The 22212-nt window shown below is 54.8% G+C and overlaps 1 protein-coding gene across 28 annotated transcripts in view; it reads left to right on the top strand.

Annotated features, from left to right (window-relative positions):
* LOC123757622 (CLIP-associating protein 1) overlaps window positions 1-22212 on the top strand; it is a 714204-nt gene that overhangs the window by 303828 nt on the left and 388164 nt on the right. The gene's annotated exons all lie outside the window — the stretch shown is intronic.

Raw genomic sequence — 22212 nt, 5'->3', positions numbered from 1 at the left:
CTCAGCTCCTGGGCCTGACTCATGGAATTCAATATTCATAAAGAAATGTAAAGTACCAGTAGCGAGAGCACTCAGCGTAATATGGAGAAAGAGCCTGGATACAGGGGAGATACCAGCAGCACTTAAATCTGCAGATATAGCTCCGTTGCACAAGGGGGGGAGTAAAGCCTTGGCAAAAAATTATAGGCCAGTTGCACTAACATCACACATAATAAAAGTGTTTGAAAGAGTGATTAGGAATCAAATTTCTAGTTTTATGGAAAACAATGAATTGCACAATCCAGGACAACATGGATTTAGAGCGGGAAGATCCTGTCTGTCACAGTTACTCAACCACTATGACAAAATCACAGAAGCCCTAGAAGAAAAGCAAAATGCAGATGTTGTATACACAGACTTTGCAAAGGCGTTCGACAAATGTGACCATGGGGTGATAGCTCACAAAATGAGGTCAATGGGAATAACTGGAAAAGTAGGACGCTGGATACTCAATTTCCTGTCGAACAGAACACAAAGAGTAACAGTCAATCAGATAAAATCGAGTCCAAGCGATGTTAAAAGCTCTGTACCTCAAGGTACAGTCCTTGCACCGCTACTGTTCCTTATTCTCATATCTGATATAGACAAAAATACACGCCACAGCTTCGTGTCGTCCTTTGCAGATGACACAAAAATCAGCATGAAAATTACCTCTGCTGAAGACCTTGAAAAACTACAAGCAGATGTCAACAAAGTTTTTGATTGGGCAGCAGAAAATAACATGATGTTTAACCGTGATAAATTTCAGGTACTCAGGTACGGCAAAAATGAGGATCTGAAACATAATACAGGGTACAAAACACAATCGAATCTTCCCATAGTAGAAAAACAGCATGTCAAGGATTTGGGAATAATGATGTCCGACGATCTAACGTTTAGGGAGCATAACCAAGCAAATATCGCGTCAGCCAGAAAAATGATCGGATGGATAACGAGAACTTTCAAATCCAGGGATCCCATCACAATGGTTGTACTCTTCAAGTCACTTGTGCTGTCCCGTCTCGAGTACTGCTCAGTACTCACTTCCCCCTTCAGAGCAGGAGAGATTGCTGAAATAGAGGGAATACAGAGAACATATACGGCACGCATAGACGAGATAAAACACCTAAATTATTGGGATCGTCTCAAAGCTCTCCAAATGTACTCTCTAGAAAGGAGACGAGAGAGATACCAAATAATATACACATGGAAAATACTGGAGGGTCAGGTCCCAAATCTACACAGTAAAATAACAACGTACTGGAGTGAACGATATGGAAGAAAATGTAAGATTGAACCAGTGAAGAGCAGAGGTGCCATAGGCACAATCAGAGAGCACTGTACAAACATCAGAGGTCCGCGGTTGTTCAACGTCCTCCCAGCGAGCATAAGAAATATTGCCGGAACAACCGTGGACATCTTCAAGAGAAAACTGGACGGTTTTCTAAGAGAAGTTCCGGATCAGCCGGGCTGTGGTGGGTATGTGGGCCTGCGGGCCGCTCCAAGCAACAGCCTGGTGGACCAAACTCTCACAAGTCGAGCCTGGCCTCGGGCCGGGCTTGGGGAGTAGAAGAACTCCCAGAACCCCATCAACCAGGTATCAACCAGGTGTTACTGGGTGCAGGCTCACACTGGCACCACACCCGGCTGTTACTGTGGGCAGGCTCACAGTGGCACCACACCCGGCTGTTACTGGGTGCAGGCTCACACTGGCACCACACCCGGCTGTTACTGGGTGCAGGCTCACAGTGGCACCACACCCGGCTGTTACTGGGTGCAGGCTCACAGTGGCACCACACCCGGCTGTTACTGGGTGCAGGCTCACAGTGGCACCACACCCGGCTGTTACTGCCTGCAGGCTCACAGTGGCACCACTTCCGGCTGTTACTGCCTGCAGGCTCACAGTGGCACCACACCCGGCTGTTACTGCCTGCAGGCTCACAGTGGCACCACACCCGGCTGTTACTGCCTGCAGGCTCACAGTGGCACCACACCCGGCTGTTACTGCCTGCAGGCTCACACTGGCACCACATCTGGCTGTTACTGGGTGCAGGCTCACAGTGGCACCACACCCGGCTGTTACTGGGTGCAGGCTCACAGTGGCACCACACCCGGCTGTTACTGGGTGCAGGCCCACACTGGCACCACACCCGGCTGTTACTGGGTGCAGGCTCACAGTGGTACCACACCCGGCTGTTACTGCGTGCAGGCTCACAGTGGCACCACACCCGGCTGTTACTGGTGCAGGCTCACACTGGCACCACACCCGGCTGTTACTGGGTGCAGGCTCACAGTGGCACCACACCCGGCTGTTACTGGGTGCAGGCTCACACTGGCACCACACCCGGCTGTTACTGGGTGCAGGCTCACAGTGGCACCACACCCGGCTGTTACTGGGTGCAGGCTCACACTGGCACCACACCCGGCTGTTACTGCCTGCAGGCTCACAGTGGCACCACACCCGGCTGTTACTGGGTGCACGCTCACAGTGGCACCACACCCGGCTCTTACTGGGTGTAGGCTCACAGTGGCACCACACCCGGCTGTTACTGGGTGCAGGCTCACACTGGCACCACACCCGGCTGTTACTGCGTGCAGGCTCACAGTGGCACCACACCCGGCTGTTACTGGGTGCAGGCTCACACTGGCACCACACCTAGCTGTTACTGGGTGCAGGCTCACAGTGGCACCACACCCGGCTGTTACTGGGTGCAGGCTCACAGTGGCACCATACCCGGATGTTACTGCCTGCAGGCTCACACTGGCACCACACCCGGCTGTTACTAGGTGCAGGGTCACACTGGCACCACTCCCGGCTGTTACTGGGTGCAGGCTCACAGTGGCACCACACCCGGCTGTTACTGCCTGCAGGCTCACACTGGCACCACACCCGGCTGTTACTAGGTGCAGGGTCACACTGGTACCACACCCGGCTGTTACTGGGTGCAGGCTCACAGTGGCACCACACCCGGCTGTTACTGCCTGCAGGCTCACAGTGGCACCACACCCTGCTGTTACTGGGTGCAGGCTCACACTGGCACCACACCCGGCTGTTACTGGGTGCAGGCTCACAGTGGCACCACACCCGGCTGTTACTGGGTGCAGGCTCACAGTGGCACCACACCCGGCTGTTACTGGGTGCAGGCTCACAGTGGCACCACACCCGGCTGTTACTGCCTGCAGGCTCACAGTGGCACCACACCCGGCTGTTACTGGGTGCAGGCTCACACTGGCACCACACGTGGCTGTTACTGGGTGCAGGCTCACAGTGGCACCACACCCGGCTGTTACTGGGTGCAGGCTCACAGTGGCACCACTCCCGGCTGTTACTGCGTGCAGGCTCACAGTGGCACCACACCCGGCTGTTACTGGGTGCAGGCTCACAGTGGCACCACACCCGGCTGTTACTGGGTGCAGGCTCACACTGGCACCACACCCGGCTGTTACTGGGTGCAGGCTCACAGTGGCACCACACCCGGCTGTTACTGCGTGCAGGCTCACAGTGGCACCACACCCGGCTGTTACTGGGTGCAGGCTCACAGTGGCACCACACCCGGCTGTTACTGGGTGCAGGCCCACACTGGCACCACACCCGGCTGTTACTGGGTGCAGGCTCACAGTGGCACCACACCCGGCTGTTACTGCGTGCAGGCTCACAGTGGCACCACACCCGGCTGTTACTGGGTGCAGGCTCACAGTGGCACCACACCCGGCTGTTACTGGGTGCAGGCTCACAGTGGCACCACACCCGGCTCTTACTGGGTGCAGGCTCACAGTGGCACCACACCCGGCTCTTACTGGGTGCAGGCTCACACTGGCACCACACCCGGCTGTTACTGCGTGCAGGCTCACACTGGCACCACACCCGGCTGTTACTGGGTGCAGGCTCACAGTGGCACCACACCCGGCTGTTACTGGGTGCAGGCTCACACTGGCACCACACCCGGCTGTTACTGGGTGCAGGCTCACAGTGGCACCACACCCGGCTGTTACTGCGTGCAGGCTCACAGTGGCACCACACCCGGCTGTTACTGGGTGCAGGCTCACAGTGGCACCACACCCGGCTGTTACTGGGTGCAGGCTCACAGTGGCACCACACCCGGCTGTTACTGCGTGCAGGCTCACAGTGGCACCACACCCGGCTGTTACTGGGTGCAGGTTCACAGTGGCACCACACCCGGCTGTTACTGCGTGCAGGCTCACACTGGCACCACACCCGGCTGTTACTGGGTGCAGGTTCACAGTGGCACCACACCCAGCTGTTACTGCGGGCAGGCTCACAGTGGCACCACTCCCGGCTGTTACTGTGGTGCAGGCTCACACTGGCACCACACCCGGCTGTTACTGGGTGCAGGTTCACAGTGGCACCACACCCGGCTGTTACTGCGTGCAGGCTCACAGTGGCACCACACCCGGCTGTTACTGCCTGCAGGCTCACAGTGGCACCACACCCGGCTGTTACTGCCTGCAGGCTCACACTGGCACCACACCCGGCTGTTACTGGGTGCAGGTTCACAGTGGCACCACACCCGGCTGTTACTGCGTGCAGGCTCACAGTGGCACCACTCCCGGCTGTTACTGTGGTGCAGGCTCACACTGGCACCACACCCGGCTGTTACTGCGTGCAGGCTCACAGTGGCACCACACCCGGCTGTTACTGCATGCAGGCTCACAGTGGCACCACACCCGGCTGTTACTGCCTGGAGGCTCACACTGGCACCACACCCGGCTGTTACTGGGTGCAGGCTCAAAGTGGCACCACACCCGGCTGTTACTGCGTGCAGGCTCACAGTGGCATCACTCCCGGCTGTTACTGTGGTGCAGGCTCACACTGGCACCACACCCGGCTGTTACTGCGTGCAGGCTCACAGTGGCACCACACCCGGCTGTTACTGCGTGCAGGCTCACAGTGGCACCACACCTGGCTGTTACTGGGTGCAGGTTCACAGTGGCACCACACCCGGCTGTTACTGCGTGCAGGCTCACAGTGGCACCACTCCCGGCTGTTACTGTGGTGCAGGCTCACACTGGCACCACACCCGGCTGTTACTGCGTGCAGGCTCACAGTGGCACCACACCCGGCTGTTACTGCGTGCAGGCTCACAGTGGCACCACACCCGGCTGTTACTGCGTGCAGGCTCACACTGGCACCACACCCGGCTGTTACTGCGTGCAGGCTCACAGTGGCACCACACCCAGCTGTTACTGCGTGCAGGCTCACAGTGGCACCACACACGGCTGTTACTGCGTGCAGGCTCACACTGGCACCACACCCGGCTGTTACTGCGTGCAGGCTCACAGTGGCACCACACCCGGCTGTTACTGCATGCAGGCTCACAGTGGCACCACACCCGGCTGTTACTGCGTGCAGGCTCACACTGGCACCACACCCGGCTGTTACTGCGTGCAGGCTCACAGTGGCACCACACCCGGCTGTTACTGCGTGCAGGCTCACAGTGGCACCACACCCGGCTGTTACTGCGTGCAGGCTCACAGTGGCACCACACCCGGCTGTTACTGCGTGCATGCTCACACTGGCACCACACCCGGCTGTTACTGCATGCAGGCTCACAGTGGCACCACACCCGGCTGTTACTGCGTGCAGGCTCACAGTGGCACCACACCCGGCTGTTACTGCGTGCAGGCTCACAGTGGCACCACACCCGGCTGTTACTGCGTGCAGGCTCACACTGGCACCACACCCGGCTGTTACTGCGTGCAGGCTCACACTGGCACCACACCCGGCTGTTACTGGGTGCAGGCTCACAGTGGCACCACACCCGGCTGTTACTGGGTGCAGGCTCACAGTGGCACCACACCCGGCTGTTACTGCCTGCAGGCTCACAGTGGCACCACTCCCGGCTGTTACTGCGTGCAGGCTCACAGTGGCACCACACCCAGCTGTTACTGGGTGCAGGCTCACAGTGGCACCACACCCAGCTGTTACTGGGTGCAGGCTCACAGTGGCACCACACCCGGCTGTTACTGCCTGCAGGCTCACAGTGGCACCACACCCGGCTGTTATTGGGTGCAGGCTCACAGTGGCACCACACCCAGCTGTTACTGGGTGCAGGCTCACAGTGGCACCACACCCGGCTGTTACTGGGTGCAGGCTCACAGTGGCACCACACCCGGCTGTTACTGGGTGCAGGCTCACAGTGGCACCACACCCGGCTGTTACTGTGGTGCAGGCTCACACTGGCACCACACCCGGCTGTTACTGCGTGCAGGCTCACAGTGGCACCACACCCGGCTGTTACTGGGTGCAGGCTCACAGTGGCACCACACCCGGCTGTTACTGGGTGCAGGCTCACAGTGGCACCACACCCGGCTGTTACTGCGTGCAGGCTCACAGTGGCACCACACCCGGCTGTTACTGCGTGCAGGCTCACAGTGGCACCACACCCGGCTGTTACTGGGTGCAGGCTCACAGTGGCACCACACCCGGCTGTTACTGCCTGCAGGCTCACAGTGGCACCACACCCGGCTGTTACTGCGTGCAGGCTCACAGTGGCACCACACCCGGCTGTTACTGGGTGCAGGCTCACAGTGGCACCACACCCGGCTGTTACTGCCTGCAGGCTCATAGTGGCACCACACCCGGCTGTTACTGGGTGCAGGCTCACAGTGGCACCACACCCGGCTGTTACTGCGTGCAGGCTCACAGTGGCACCACACCCGGCTGTTACTGTGTGCAGGCTCACAGTGGCACCACACCCGGCTGTTACTGCCTGCAGGCTCACAGTGGCACCACACCCGGCTGTTACTGGGTGCAGGCTCACAGTGGCACCACACCCGGCTGTTACTGCGTGCAGGCTCACAGTGGCACCACACCCGGCTGTTACTGGGTGCAGGCTCACAGTGGCACCACACCCGGCTGTTACTGCCTGCAGGCTCACAGTGACACCACACCCGGCTGTTACTGGGTGCAGGCTCACAGTGGCACCACACCCGGCTGTTACTGCGTGCAGGCTCGCACTGGCACCACACCCGGCTGTTACTGGGTGCAGGCTCACAGTGGCACCACACCCGGCTGTTACTGGGTGCAGGCTCACAGTGGCACCACACCCGGCTGTTACTGGGTGCAGGCTCACAGTGGCACCACACCCGGCTGTTACTGTGGTGCAGGCTCACAGTGGCACCACACCCGGCTGTTACTGTGGTGCAGGCTCACAGTGGCACCACACCCGGCTGTTACTGTGGTGCAGGCTCACAGTGGCACCACACCCGGCTGCTCCAGCACCTCGTGGAGGAACACCTGTAATTCCCGGTTGAAAGCGTCCTCTCTCCCGCCAGTGTTACTAGTATTATGCACGACACAGCCTAGTAGTGGAGGACCTGTGATGACCAGAGTGTTATCTGGTGTACCTCACACACTTGCCTCTTCTTCCCAAGATGTGTTTAACACTTGTTTATTATGACATATTTTGCTCCAGTGTTATGTTATGCAAAGTTAGGGACCTGACCTATGAGTATCTTCCATGTATAGATAGTGCGATATCTTGTTTCAGTTCCAGGGGGAACCCTGAATACTGTTGAGGCAGTCTCAGTAATTGCGGGGTGTTACTGTGCGCGTGTGCGTGGGCGTGCGTGCAGTGTAGGTTCTCTACTACTCAATGTTGGGTGTATGGTGTGCTGTGAAGAGGCGGCGAGCACCGAGCAGTAGTCCAAGACAAATGCCATAACTGTAATGTAGTTTTGTGTCAACTGATCCAAATGTAAATGTATTAAACATTTTTTAATTAAATATTTTGAATTTGAATTGTAAAAGTTGGATGACGGGATTGACTTCCCATGTTGTGAAGGTTGTCAACATGCACTCTAATGATTGTCTTGGCTCATGCCAAGCTTGCTCTGTGTACACTACACGTTAAGTCTGTGTTACACTGTTAACTCTCGTGAGTTAATGACCGGGTAATACAGCTATTCAAGTTTAAAGATGTCCAGTACGAGAGAATAATTATGCTAGAGAGATCACCTGATTTTGTTAAGAATACGTAAGAACTTAGAGGTTCTTGCAAGGAGTGCCGGACCAACCAGGCTATAGTGGATATGTCGATATCCACTATATATATCCAGTACTTACATCGACTGCGGATGTCGATACAAGAGAGACGGAGACAAAAAGGACCACAAACCAGTCTTATGACGCTAACGAAGGAAGCATGTTAAGTGCCTCGTTGAGGTCATGACTAATGTTGCAGTCATTATGGCCACCCAGTGAGAGTCAGCCAGCATCACTGTGAGTGTCTCTGGAGGACACCCACGGAAGTGTGTCTTGGAAATGTCACTTGGGTCACGAGAAATGTTGAACTCGAGGACACGGAAAGCTAACACACTCACCAAGGAACATTAAGGCAATGATAATTTAACCTAATTACTAGAAATAACCGTTATTTCAGCAAAATGGGGTTGTGTGTGTGTGTGTGTGTGTGTGTGTGTGTGTGTGTGTGTGTGTGTGTGTGTGTGTGTGTGTGTGTGTGTGTGTGTGTGTGTGTGTAAGTGGTGAAACCAGTTAGCCTTGGACGCCGGTGGAACACTTTCCTGCCAGTGTAGTTAACTGGCGCCCGTTGATGGTTGGTCCTCTTCAATCACTCCTTAAGTCTTCATTAATGTTTTTATTAATGCATAAATATATTGTCGTTTATTTATTTTTGGCCAAATAATATCCCTTATGTTGACCAAAGTAAACTTGCAGGAATAATTGTAATTGATGCCAATAGTGATATGATGGCCAGGTGTTGGTATACCTGGAGCATACCTGGAGAAGGTTTCTGGAGTTGTTCTACTCCCTGGGGCCGGCCTGGGGCCAGGCTTGACTTGTGAGAGTTTGGTCCACCAGACTGTTGCTTGGAGCGGCCCGCAGGCCCACATATCCATTACAGCCTGGTTGGTCCTGCAATTCTTAAAAGAACTTATAACAGTTCCTAGATTATCTTAACGAGATTGTGCGATGTGTTGCACAATTGTTGTCTGGTAATGGTGCTGAGCAAAGGTCCACGAGAGGCTGCACGCTCTAATGAAAATAAATGTGTACTTTTGTGTACACATTCTGTGTGTACACAGGTTGTGTACAGGCTGATGGTTGTGTATTAACAATGGTTATAATTCTGATAACGAGTGACCTTATGGGTCACTATCTGCAGTGAGGTGGTGATTGAAGTGGACGTAGACACCTGGGAGTGTGGGATGGTAGCAGAGGTGGGAGTATTGTCTGAGGATTTGTGGAGGATCAATAAGGTGGCGGCAGTTAATGTAGCATGCCGGGCCAGCGGGGGCGCCACCCTGGCGGTAGTGAGCGGACACACCTGGGTCCTCGACCCCAGTCTACCTGTCCTCACTTCTCTAACCTGAATGTCAGTGTGTGTGGGGGGGGGGGTTCTAGAAGTTCGTGGCAGCCATTTCCGGCCAAGGCCTCTTCTCCACTTGACTATCTTCTGAACCTTTGAGTTCATTTTGGCTACCACTTCGTACGTCACTAGATTCCCCTCGACTATAACTTGGCTCACTCGCAAATGAAAAAAGTGCAGAGTTTTGCAACTAGATTATTGCCAGAACTAAGGAAGTGGGTCTCAACCCTGGAGAACGGAAGAAACGCGAGACAAGATTACAACATTAAAGATACTGAGGGGAGTATACAAGGTAGTCAAGACAGCCTATTTAAGTTGAGGAAAGTAGAACAAGAGGACACAAATGGAAGTTTGAAACACAAATTAGTTGAAGAAATGTAAGGAAATACTGGCACCCAGTGCGGGTGGTGGAACGTGGAACGTTCAAGTGGAAGTGGAACGCTCTGAGAAGTGGAAGCCACCTCCGTCCACAACTTTAATTTGACAAAGAATATAGACGTCTGAATAGTTCAATTATAAGTCACCATGTAACACAACAACGCAACAGGTACAAGAAGTGTACAAGTGACAGGGTGAACAACCCAGCGGGTTTTCTTCCTTTTGGGGAATGTTGTACATGCTGCTATGGTAGCGTGTCCGCTCACAGGAACAGTATGAGTGGCGCTGCCCAATACACTCGCCCCTCGGACCAAAATTACAAATTAAAGTTAGCTTGGTTGATCAGTCCAGCAACCAGGAGGCCTGGTCGACGAACGGGCCGCGGGGACGTTAAGCCCCGGAAGCACCACCTCAAGGTAGGTACAAGTAGGGGTAGTAGGCGGGACATAAAGAGCTAGAGCTCACTTCCCGCGGCCCGGTCTCTTACCAGGCCTCCTGGTTGCTGGTCTGATCTACCAGGCTGTTTGATGCGTTTGACCTAAACTAGTGGTGAAACCCATCTTCAAGCAAAATAATCGTAGACAACCTGTGTGCCTCCCCTATCCCTTAGGCACGGGTTCAGTGGACCTCTTGCGTCACCGGGACCTGACTACTTCAGGGTAACACACAGTGTGGTCAAGATCAGTGTGCCTAACTACTGCCACCTGCTCAAATTACTTATAATCTTCTTCTTGGAAGGAAGACGAGATGGAGATGTTAAAACATACACATGGAAGATACTGGAAGGTCAGAGTCCAAACCTGTATAATAAACTTGCGGCAATAATATGCTGGAATAAGATCCGGTTGGAATTGCAAAATCAATTCAATGTTAAATCTGGGTGCCATTAGCACAGTGAGAGGACAGTGTAAACATGAGAGGCCCGGTACTCTTCAACCTCTTGCCAACAAATAGAAGAAATGTGACTGGAACAACAATGGAAGCTTTCAAGAGGTAGAAGCGGAGGGAACGGAGAGCTGGGAAGTGTGTCTTGGTCCTCATTCATTCTCCCGTTCTGCCTCTCTCCACTCTCCTCATTAACTTGGCATCGTCTGCAAATATATTATCATTCTCGTTGTCCGGGACTGGACAGCCTGTACTTGGCTTAGCGAGGTCCCTCCTGGCCTAGGTACTGACCTTCCCTTGGGTGCAACTCACTATTATTGGCTAACTCCCAAGTACGTGTTTACTGCTAGGAGAACAGCGGCATCAGATGAAAGGAAATGGCCCCAACAATTTCCGTCCTGCCCGTGGATTGATCCCGGGAGTCAGTCGAGGACGTCTACAAATCTTAAGATCATGATTGGTGGTAAAACAGATCCCAGTCGTGTTGCACAAGTGGAGCGCGGCGTCTCTGGCCTGCACCCTGCCAGACACGTCACCCACCACCACCCCTCCTGCTGCTGCTGGTACACGGGGAAGACCAGCGGTGACTGGGCGCTGGTGACCTCACTGGCCGAGGGCCCGGTAAACACTCGGGAGCGCCTCTCACTGCCTGCCTCAACCTCCCGGGCCAGAAGTATTGAATGACGTGTCTTATTATTTCTGAGATTTGTGTTACTCAGTGTTCCCTGAGGTATAAGTCATGACTAGGGCTGAGGTGGTGTGTCAGTGTCGGGAAATTCCTCCAGTACTGTGTACTGGTGGTGGCTACTCCAGTCATTAGGCGCTGTATTTGATGTATTTGACTCTTGCTGCCGGAGGCTCCTAGTTTATTGTGCACCCCATACTCACCCTGTGAGCGGTAGTTTATTGTGCATCCCATACTCACCCCATCCCCACACCTCATACGACCTAACGTTTAGGGAGCATAACCAAGCAAATACTGCGTCAGCCATAAAAATGATCGGATGGATTACGAGAACTTTCAAATCCAGGGATCCCATCACAATGGTTGTACTCTTCAAGTCACTTGTGTTGTCCCGTCTCGAGTACTGCTCAGTACTCACTTCCCCCTTCAGAGCAGGAGAGGTTGCTGAAATAGAGGGAATACAGAGAACATATACGGCACGCATAGACGAGATAAAACACCTAAATTACTGGGATCGTCTCAAAGCTCTCGAAATGTACTCACTAGAAAGAAGACGAGAGAGATATCAAATAATATTCACGTGTAAAATACTGGAAGGACAGGTCCCGAATCTACACAGTAAAATAACATACTGGAGTTAACGATATAGAAGAAAATGCAGAATAGAACCAGTGACGAGCAGAGGTGCCATAGGCACAATCAGAGAACACTAGATAAACATCAGAGGTCCACGGTTGTTCAACATACTCCCAGCGAACATAAGAAATATTGCCGGAACAACCGTGGACATCTTCAAGAGAAAACTAGATCATTTTCTCCAAGGAGTGCCGGACCAACCGGGCTGTGATGGGTATGTGGGCCTGCGGGCCGCTCCATGGAACAGCCTGGTGGACCAAACTCACAAGTCAGAGTAAAAGAACTCCCAGAACCCCATCAAGCAGGGGTTGTTTGTGATTAGTTTCTTGGTGGGGCCGCAGGCGTCAGGATGTCAATAAAGGTACTACTAGCCAGAATGGAAGATAGTGCCGCACTCTCTCACCCTTATATAAATCGCCTAAGATAGCACATGTATGTACTCTGAGGCCTCAGATAGCGTGGTTTAGGCCGAAGATGATTAGGTTAGATTTTCTCAGCAACATAAATACAAAACCTTTTCCGTGTTGTTCAAATTCAGTAGTATCAAATTCTACTTTCTAATTGTGCACTCCGTCAATATATGTAGGATGGTGCACATAGTTACTATAAGTACTATCTAAACAGGAGGACGGGCTGCAACATTGCTATATTATTTACTCAGAATTACTTTGTCAAGTTTCTATGTTTTAGGCCTAATATTGACTAATTGTATTTTGTGAATTGATATACATTAGAAGAAAAGTAGTGGCGACTGTGTAACTATGTCATTGACTCAGGTGTTCTGGACGACGTCCTAACAATTTATCCAAAATTTGCTTGTCCATTTTAAAGAATGAAGAACAATTATGATTTATATTACTTCTAAGCTGCATCACTTATGAACCCATCCCTGCCTTTGTGTGGCAGTGCACAGTAGAAAGTTGTTTTCACATATCCATACATTAAAACATTGATTGTAACCATGATATATGTGTGTTTCAGCCTACAGTTTAGACCTATTGTCTTGTGTATGACCCTCTGTCCTGCGTGACAGTGAATACCAGCATTATCCTCACTTTAATAAGACTTAATTGAAATCCTCAGATTAGGCAAAATTGTAATTTTGTCAATAACGATGTTAATAATAAAGTGGGGGTGATTGTTAATACAGGAGGAGGTTGAGGGTGAGGCGGCCGTGTGGTAACCTCTCACCAGCACTCACTAAGACCTTGTAACACAACCCCTTCTCTCATCTCCCTACACTTACTGTCATAACTCTTGGTTTATCTTGTTCCTTCCCTCCTCTCCCTTCCTCCCTCCCACCACCGTGTTCTCCCTCCTCTCCCTTCCTCCCTCCCACCACCGTGTCCTCCCTTCCTCCCTCCCACCACCGTGTCCTTCCTCCATCCCACCACCGTGTCCTCCCTCCCACCACCGTGTCCTCCCTCCTCTCCCTTCCTCCCTCCCACCACCGTGTTCTCCCTTCCTCCCTCCCACCACCGTGTCCTCCCTCCTCTCCCTTCCTCCCTCCCACCACCATGTCCTCCCTCCTCTCCCTTCCTCCCTCCCACCACCGTGTCCTCCCTTCCTCCCTCCCACCACCGTGTCCTCCCTTCCTCCCTCCCACCACCGTGTCCTCCCTTCCTCCCTCCCACCACCGTGTCCTCCCTTCCTCCCTCCCACCACCGTGTCCTCCCTCCTCTCCCTTCCTCCCTCCCACCACCGTGTCCTCCCCTCCTCTCCCTTCCTCCCTCCCACCACCGTGTCCTCCCTTCCTCCCTCCCACCACCGTGTCCTCCCTCCTCTCCCTTCCTCCCTCCCACCACCGTGTCCTCCCCTCCTCTCCCTTCCACCCTCCCACCACCGTGTCCTCCCCTCCTCTCCCTTCCTCCCTCCCACCACCGTGTCCTCCCTTCCTCCCTCCCACCACCGTGTCCTCCCTCCTCTCCCTTCCTCCCTCCCACCACCGTGTCCTCCCTCCTCTCCCTTCCTCCCTCCCACCACCGTGTCCTCCCTCCTCTCCCTTCCTCCCTCCCACCACCGTGTCCTCCCTTCCTCCCTCCCACCACCGTGTCCTACCTCCTCTCCCTTCCTCCCTCCCACCACCGTGTCCTCCCCTCCTCTCCCTTCCACCCACCACCGTGTCCTCCCTCCCACCACCGTGTCCTCCCCTCCTCTCCCTCCCACCACCGTGTCCTCCCCTCCTCTCCCTTCCACCCACCACCGTAAACAAATTTTAAATTTAAATTAAAAAAAATCGTCCCATAAATCGTCCCGGGCCAGGATAGGAGGCAGGCGAGTGTCTTAACACTGCGCCGCGGGGACTGCAGTCTGCCTCTCCGCACTCTCAGAAGCAATGGGAAATAAGTTCAAATAAACAAAAGTTCCAGATAATACACATTGCAAAAAGAAACTCATTCCCCATTATCGTTGCACTACTTGTAGCAGAAACTGCAAGCAGTACAAAATAAGGCGCTAAGGAGAGCAGCAAAACACCGTCCACCATATGATCAGACAATCCAGGAGCTCCATGAACTCCTAAACACACAGCCACTAAACATCAGACTGCAGCACCAAGCCATCAGGGTGTGGAACACCATCCAAATGTTAGAGGACCCAATGTTTGAAAGATTACTCCAAGATGAGACGCCCCGCCCCCACAGCTGGTGGCCCAAGATGAGACGCCCCGCCCCCACAGCTGGTGGCCCAAGATGAGACGCCCCGCTCCCACAGCTGGTGGCCCAAGATGAGACGCCCCGCTCCCACAGCTGGTGGCCCAAGATGAGACGCCCCGCTCCCACAGCTGGTGGCCCAAGATGAGACGCCCCGCTCCCACAGCTGGTGGCCCAAGATGAGACGCCCCGCTCCCACAGCTGGTGGCCCAAGATGAGACGCCCCGCTCCCACAGCTGGTGGCCCAAGATGAGACGCCCCGCTCCCACAGCTGGTGGCCCAAGATGAGACGCCCCGCTCCCACAGCTGGTGGCCCGAGATGAGACGCCCCGCTCCCACAGCTGGTGGCCCGAGATGAGACGCCCCGCTCCCACAGCTGGTGGCCCGAGATGAGACGCCCCGCTCTCACAGCTGGTGGCCCAAGATGAGACGCCCCGGTCTCACAGCTGGTGGCCCAAGATGAGACGCCCCGCTCCCACAGCTGGTGGCCCAAGATGAGACGCCCCGCTCCCACAGCTGGTGGCCCAAGATGAGACGCCCCGCTCCCACAGCTGGTGGCCCAAGATGAGACGCCCCGCTCCCACAGCTGGTGGCCCAAGATGAGACGCCCCGCTCCCACAGCTGGTGGCCCAAGATGAGACGCCCCGCTCCCACAGCTGGTGGCCCAAGATGAGACGCCCCGCTCCCACAGCTGGTGGCCCAAGATGAGACGCCCCGCTCCCACAGCTGGTGGCCCAAGATGAGACGCCCCGCTCCCACAGCTGGTGGCCCAAGATGAGACGCCCCGCTCCCACAGCTGGTGGCCCAAGATGAGACGCCCCGCTCCCACAGCTGGTGGCCCAAGATGAGACGCCCCGCTCCCACAGCTGGTGGCCCAAGATGAGACGCCCCGCTCCCACAGCTGGTGGCCCAAGATGAGACGCCCCGCTCCCACAGCTGGTGGCCCAAGATGAGACGCCCCGCTCCCACAGCTGGTGGCCCAAGATGAGACGCCCCGCTCCCACAGCTGGTGGCCCAAGATGAGACGCCCCGCTCCCACAGCTGGTGGCCCAAGATGAGACGCCCCGCTCCCACAGCTGGTGGCCCAAGATGAGACGCCCCGCTCCCACAGCTGGTGGCCCAAGATGAGACGCCCCGCTCCCACAGCTGGTGGCCCAAGATGAGACGCCCCGCTCCCACAGCTGGTGGCCCAAGATGAGACGCCCCGCTCCCACAGCTGGTGGCCCAAGATGAGACGCCCCGCTCCCACAGCTGGTGGCCCAAGATGAGACGCCCCGCTCCCACAGCTGGTGGCCCAAGATGAGACGCCCCGCTCCCACAGCTGGTGGCCCAAGATGAGACGCCCCGCTCCCACAGCTGGTGGCCCAAGATGAGACGCCCCGCTCCCACAGTTGGTGGCCCGAGATGAGACGCCCCGCTCCCACAGCTGGTGGCCCGAGATGAGACGCCCCGCTCCCACAGCTGGTGGCCCAAGATGAGACGCCCCGCTCCCACAGCTGGTGGCCCGAGATGAGACGCCCCGCTCCCACAGCTGGTGGCCCAAGATGAGACGCCCCGCTCCCACAGCTGGTGGCCCAAGATGAGACGCCCCGCTCCCACAGCTGGTGGCCCAAGATGAGACGCCCCGCTCCCACAGCTGGTGGCCCAAGATGAGACGCCCCGCTCCCACAGCTGGTGGCCCAAGATGAGACGCCCCGCTCCCACAGCTGGTGGCCCAAGATGAGACGCCCCGCTCCCACAGCTGGTGGCCCAAGAACATCGATTTACTAGATAAAAACTCAGCCCCATAGTACATTATTAACAGATAAAATACTGACCAGAACTCCCTCCAATAATTGACAAAAAAAGTGTGTGTGTGTGTACTCACCTAGTTGTATTCACCTAGTTGTGTTTGCGGGGGTTGAGCTCTGGCTCTTTGGTCCCGCCTCTCAACCGTCAATCAACAGGTGTATAGATTCGTGAGCCTATTGGGCTCTATCATATCTACACTTGAAACTGTGTATGGAGTCAGCCTCCACCACATCACCCCCTAATGCATTCCATTTGTCAACCACTCTGACACTAAAAAAGTTCTTTCTAATATCTCTGTGGCTCATTTGCGCTCAGTTTCCACCTTTGTCCCCTAGTGCGTGTTCCCCTTGTGTTAAATAGCCCGTCTTTATCTACCCTATCAATTCCCTTGAGAATCTTGAATGTGGTGATCATGTCCCTCCTAACTCTTCTGTCTTCCAACGAAGTGAGGTTTAATTCTCGTAGTCTTTCCTCGTAGCTCATACCTCTCAGCCCGGGTACTAGTCTGGTGGCAAACCTTTGAACTTTTTCCAGTTTGGTCTTATCCTTGACTAGATATGAACTCCATGCTGGGGCTACATACTCCAGGATTGGTCTGACATAGGTGGTATACAAAGTTCTGAATGATTCCTTGCACAAGTGTCTAAATGCCGTTCTTATGTTAGCCAACCTGGCATATGCTGCTGATGTTATCCTTTTGATATGGGCTTCAGGGGACAGGTCTGGCGTGATATCAACCCCCAGGTCTTTCTCTCTCTCTGACTCGTGTAGAATTTCATCTCCCAAATGATGCCTTGTAACTGGCCTCCTGCTCCCTACACCTATCTTCATTACATTACATTTGCTTGGGTTAAACTCTAACAACCATTTGTTCGACCCATTCCTTTAGTTTGTCTAGGTCTTCTTGAAGCCTCAAACAGTCCTCCTCTGTCTTAATCCTTCTTATAATTTTGACATCGTCAGCAAACATTGAGAGGAATGAATCTATACCCTCCGGGAGATCATTTACGTATATCAGAAACAGAGTAGGACCGAGTACAGAGAGAGCCCTGTGGGACTCCACTGGTGACTTCACGCCAATCTGAGGTCTCGCCCCTCACTGTAACTCTCTGCTTTCTATTGCTTAGGTATTCCCTTATCCACTGGAGCACTTTACCAGCTACTCCTGCCTGTCTCTCCAGCTTATGTACCAGCCTCTTATGGGGGACTGTAACAAAAGGCTTTCCGACAGTCCAAAAAAATGCAGTCTGCCCAGCCTTCACTTTCTTGCTTAATCTTTGTCACCTGATCGTAGAATATTAAGCCAATAAGGCAAGATTTACCCTCCCTGAACCCATGTTGGCGATTTGTCACGAAGTCCCTTCTCTCCAGATGTGTTACTAGATTTTTTCTCACGATCTTCTCCATCACTTTGCATGGTATACAAGTTAAGGACACAGGCCTGTAGTTCAGTGCCTCTTGTGTATCGCCCTTCTTGTATATTGGGACCACATTAGCCGCCTTTCACATTTCTGGTAGGTCTCCCGTCTCCAGTGACCTACTATACACTATGGAGAGTGGCAAGCAGTGTGCCTCTGCACACTCTTTCAATACCCATGGTGATATCCCGTCTGGACCAACAGCCTTTCTCACATCCAGATCCAACAGATGTCTCTTGACCTTGTATTCACCTAGTTGTGTTTGCTGGGGTTGAGCTTTGCTCTTTTGGCCCGCCTCTCAACTGTCAATCAACTGTTTACTAACTACTTTTTTTCCCACACCACACACACACACCCCAGGAAGCAGCCCGTGACAGCTGACTAACTCCCAGATACCTATTTACTGCTAGGTGACCCTCCACCCTCCCCACACCCCCTCTAGCCCTCCACCCTCCCCTCACCCCCTGTAACCCTCCACCCTCCCCACACCCCCTGTAGCCCTCCACCCTCCCCACACCCCCTGTAGCCCTCCACCCTCCCCACACCCCCTGTAACCCTCCACCCTCCCCACACCCCCTGTAGCCCTCCACCCTCCCCACACCCCCTGTAGCCCTCCACCCTCCCCACGCCCCCTGTAACCCTCCACCCTCCCCACGCCCCCTGTAACCCTCCACCCTCCCCACACCCACTGTAACCCTCCACCCTCCCCACACCCCCTGTAACCCTCCACCCTCCCCACACCCACTGTAACCCTCCACCCTCCCCACACCCACTGTAACCCTCCACCCTCCCCACACCCCCTGTAACCCTCCACCCTCCCCACACCCCCTGTAACCCTCCACCCTCCCCACACCCCCTGTAACCCTCCACCCTCCCCACACCCCCTGTAACCCTCCACCCTCCCCACGCCCCCTGTAACCCTCCACCCTCCCCACGCCCCCTGTAACCCTCCACCCTCCCCACACCCACTGTAACCCTCCACCCTCCCCACACCCCCTGTAACCCTCCACCCTCCCCACACCCCCTGTAACCCTCCACCCTCCCCACGCCCCCTGTAACTCTCCACCCTCCCCACACCCCCTGTAACCCTCCACCCTCCCCACGCCCCCTGTAACTCTCCACCCTCCCCACACCCCCTGTAACCCTCCACCCTCCCCACACCCTCCCACTGCTGCTCCCTTCTCATGTCTGGCCAGCGTCTGCTCCTTTAATTGTTGCTGCCAACATTTGTCTGTGACTATTCTTGTCCTGCCACTCCGGGTGCTCACCCTTCCAGGTCATGGGTTGCCACGTGCAGGCCGTGGGTTGCCACGTGCAGGCCGTGGGTTGCCACGTGCAGGCCGTGGGTTGCCACGTGCAGGCCGTGGGTTGCCACGTGCAGGCCGTGGGTTGCCACGTGCAGGCCGTGGGTTGCCACGTGCAGGCCGTGGGTTGCCACGTGCAGGCCGTGGGTTGCCACGTGCAGGTCGTGGGTTGCCACGTGCAGACCGTGGGTTGCCACGTGCAGGCCGTGGGTTGCCACGTGCAGGCCGTGGGTTGCCACGTGCAGGCCGTGGGTTGCCACGTGCAGGTCATGGGTTGCCACGTGCAGGCCGTTGGTTGCCACGTGCAGGCCGTGGGTTGCCACGTGCAGGCCGTGGGTTGCCACGTGCAGGCCGTGGGTTGCCACGTGCAGGCCGTGGGTTGCCACGTGCAGGCCGTGGGTTGCCACGTGCAGGCCGTGGGTTGCCACGTGCAGGCCGTGGGTTGCCACGTGCAGGCCGTGGGTTGCCACGTGCAGGTCATGGGTTGCCACGTGCAGGTCATGGGTTGCCACGTGCAGGTCGTGGGTTGCCACGTGCAGGCCGTGGGTTGCCACGTGCAGGTCATGGGTTGCCACGTGCAGGCCGTGGGTTGCCACGTGCAGGTCATGGGTTGCCACGTGCAGGTCATGGGTTGCCACGTGCAGGCCGTGGGTTGCCACGTGCAGGCCGTGGGTTGCCACGTGCAGGCCGTGGGTTGCCACGTGCAGGCCTTGGGTTGCCACGTGCAGGCCGTGGGTTGCCACGTGCAGGCCGTGGGTTGCCACGTGCAGGTCATGGGTTGCCACGTGCAGGCCGTGGGTTGCCACGTGCAGGTCATGGGTTGCCACGTGCAGGCCGTGGGTTGCCACGTGCAGGCCGTGGGTTGCCACGTGCAGGTCATGGGTTGCCACGTGCAGGCCGTGGGTTGCCACGTGCAGGTCATGGGTTGCCACGTGCAGGTCGTGGGTTGCCACGTGCAGGTCGTGGGTTGCCACGTGCAGGTCGTGGGTTGCCACGTGCAGGTCGTGGGTTGCCACGTGCAGGTCGTGGGTTGCCACGTGCAGGTCGTGGGTTGCCACGTGCAGGCCGTGGGTTACCACGTGCAGGTCGTGGGTTGCCACGTGCAGGTCATGGGTTGCCACGTGCAGGTCATGGGTTGCCACGTGCAGGCCGTGGGTTGCCACGTGCAGGTCATGGGTTGCCACGTGCAGGTCATGGGTGGGTGTGCAGCCACCGTGGGCTAGCTACCCAACTCTACCACCCATCCTTCGTGTATCAGTGGGCGACGTGCGCCACCACCACCACCACCACCAGAGACAACCTAACACAGGAAGGCTTGTAACCTCTGTGTGGCGGAGTGTGTCATCCTTCACAGTAGTCCTTGTGTCTGTGTGTGTGTGTGTGTGTGTGTGTGTGTGTGTGTGTGTGTGTGTGTGTGTGTGTGTGTGTGTGTGTGTGTACTATTTGTGCCTGCAGATTCCCCCATTTTGCACCCGCAAGATAACGTAAGCTTTTAAGAGTTGACAGATGTTAATCTTCTTGTTTGAGGAGCTGTTCACTTGAGACAGTTAAGCAAGTCCCAGCTGTGTCTGGGTATTAAGTGACAGGATGAACAACACATCGGGTTTTCTTCCTTTTGGGGAGTGATGTACATGCTGCTATGGCGGTATGACCACTCACAAGATGAGTGGCGCTGCCCAATAAACTTGCCCCTCGGGGCAAAATTAAAAAAAAAAATAAAAATTACTTTTCAAGGATGCAGGCCATAGCAGCTGCCTAACTTCCAGGTACCTACTACTGCTAGGTGAACAGAGGTATCAAGTGTAAGAAACTGTCAATTTATTTCTTCCTCGACCGGGAATCGAACCCTGGCCCCTTAGGACTCCACATAGCTGCGAAACCCTGTGTACTCACCTCATTGTACTTGCGGGGGTTGAGCTTCGGCTCTTTGGTTTCGCCTCTCAACCGGTAATCAACTGGAGTTCAGATTCCTGAGCCTATTGGGCTCTTATCATATCAACATTTTAAACTGTGTATGAATGAAGTCAGCCTCCACCACAACACTGCCTAATGCATTCCATTTGTTTACTACTCTGACACTGCAAAAGGTCTTTCTAATCTCATCCTGGCTCATCTTGGTACTCGGTTTCCACCTGTGTCCCTTTGTGCTTGTACCTCCTGTGTTAAATAAACTGACTTTAACCACTCGAGCAATTCCTCTAAGAATCTTGTATGTGGTGATCATATCTGGCGTGATATCAACCCCCAGGTCTTGACCTGACTCCTGAATGATTTCGCCTCACACATGGTACCCTGTATCTGTACTCCTGCTCCTTACCCCTGTCTTCATTACACGGGTTGGGTTAAACTCTAATAGCCATTTGTTGGACCATTCCTTCAGTTTGCCCAGGTCACCTTGTAGCCTCATTTCTGTCCTGTCTTAATCATTCTCATAATTTTAGCATCATCAGCAGATATCGAGAGGGATGAGAGAGTATTCCCTCTGGGAGATCATTTACAAATATATAAAGCAGAGTAGGTCTGAGTAGCCGCGTCTAACAGCTTAGTTGACCAGTCCAGCAACAAGGAGACCTGGTCGAGGACCGGGCCGCGGGGACGCTAAGCCCCGAACCATTACAATGTAACCTGAAGGTAAGATAAGGTGTTTGTGTGTATTCACCTTATTGTGCTTGCGGGGGGGTTGTGCTTTGGCTCTTTGGTCCCGCCTCTCAACTGTCAATCAACTAATGTACAGGTTCCTGAGCCTATTGGGCTCTATCATATCTACACTTGAAGCTGTGTATGGAGTCAGCCTCCACCACATCACTGCCTAATGCATTCCATTTGTCAACTACTCTGACACTGAAAATTTTTTCTATCGTCTGTATGGCTCCTTTGGGCACTCAATTTCCACCTGTGTCCCCTACTGCGTGTGCCTCTTGTGTTAAATAGTCTGTCTTTATCTACCCTATCAATTCCTCTGAGAATCTAAATGAATGTGTGTGTGTACTCACCTATATGTACTCACCTATATGTGCTTGCAGGATCGAGCATTGACTCTTGGATCCCGCCTTTCTAGCTATCGGTTGTTTACAGCAATGACTCCTGTCCCATTTC

Source organism: Procambarus clarkii, chromosome 19 (genome assembly GCF_040958095.1).
Source record: "Procambarus clarkii isolate CNS0578487 chromosome 19, FALCON_Pclarkii_2.0, whole genome shotgun sequence".
NCBI classification, from domain to species: domain Eukaryota; kingdom Metazoa; phylum Arthropoda; class Malacostraca; order Decapoda; family Cambaridae; genus Procambarus; species Procambarus clarkii.
Note: the sequence above shows the minus strand (reverse complement) of the source record. Positions and strands in the feature narration are given on the sequence as shown.